The sequence below is a fragment of the Microtus ochrogaster genome, chromosome 24 (genome assembly GCF_000317375.1).
Source record: "Microtus ochrogaster isolate Prairie Vole_2 chromosome 24, MicOch1.0, whole genome shotgun sequence".
NCBI classification, from domain to species: Eukaryota; Metazoa; Chordata; class Mammalia; order Rodentia; family Cricetidae; genus Microtus; species Microtus ochrogaster.
Window position 1 is genome coordinate 8,983,355 of NC_022024.1, and position 1,210 is coordinate 8,984,564.

Below are 1,210 nucleotides of genomic sequence, written 5' to 3' on the forward strand. Positions count from 1 at the left end.
AGGGGTCCCTTCTATGCTCCAGGCCTAGGTGGGTCCCAAGCAGAGAGTGGGACAGGGGCCGAGGTGAGGGCCGACGGGGCCTCAGGCGACTACCACAGCACTCGGCGCTGACGGGGATGGATGGGCGCCCCGCGGCTCATTCGGCCCGGAGATGAGAATCATTGATCACGGACGGAAACCCCATCACGTCTGTCAATAGGGCTGACAAACGGCGCCCGCCGCCCCGCCCCCGCCCCACGGCACCTCTGAGGTCTCTGAACCCCTTGGCTAGACGGGCTCTTTCGAGGTTTGGCCCTCTGGACCTGCATTGCTGACCCTTGCCCAGCCCAGGGCAACCTTAAGTCCTTAGTGCCGTCTGCCCAGCCTCTTGGTACAGTCCTGTGCTTTCCGCCCCATAGTCCCATCTTCCACTCCAGCTCTCCTTATCCCCGTCCCCTTTCCTGTCTATCTCTGTCCTTGTCTCTGTCCCCAGCTCCAGCACTGTCTCTGGGCTGTTTCTTCATCTGTTCCCTCCTCCCACTGGTCTCTCTCTTCCCTGCCCGGGGAGTCTTCAACTGTCAGCTGTTGCTATGCGCTGTGGCTGAGCCTGAGGTGATGGTAATGACCAACACCTAGACAGCAAGAGATAGGAACAAGCAAAGAAATGAAGAGACAGGCCCACACCCCAAGATGTGTCTCCAGGCACACACCACAGTATTCATAGTAGCCTGCTACATTGTACAGTGAGTGCACACAGAGCAAAACACGTCCACGTACACTCGTGTACACAGGCACACAAGCAAACTCAGATGGACACACATGATTTATGCACACAGGAGCACACGGTGAGATGCATGAACAGCCAAGTATGTAAGGAAGCACTGTCTTACCTTGACAGAGGCAAACCTTCAAGGAGCTGAAAACACACACACACACACACACACACATTGTCTGTCTGTCTCTCTCTCTCCTAAAGTCAAGCCTGAGGATTTGAAAAGGACAGATACATATAGAATGTGACAAACACCAAAAAGAGGGGGTCAGGGAAAGGACAGGGATGCTGAGGGGCTGAGGCAGGTGCTGTGGTGACACCCAAGGAGACAAAAAACAGGAAGCAGCTATTTGACTGCAGTCAGGGCTGAGAAAAAAATGCAGGACAAAAGTGTCAGGAGCAAGGCCAGATGGCCCCAACCAGAACTCAGGGCTGATCTCAAGCCCGGGTGGGGGGGGG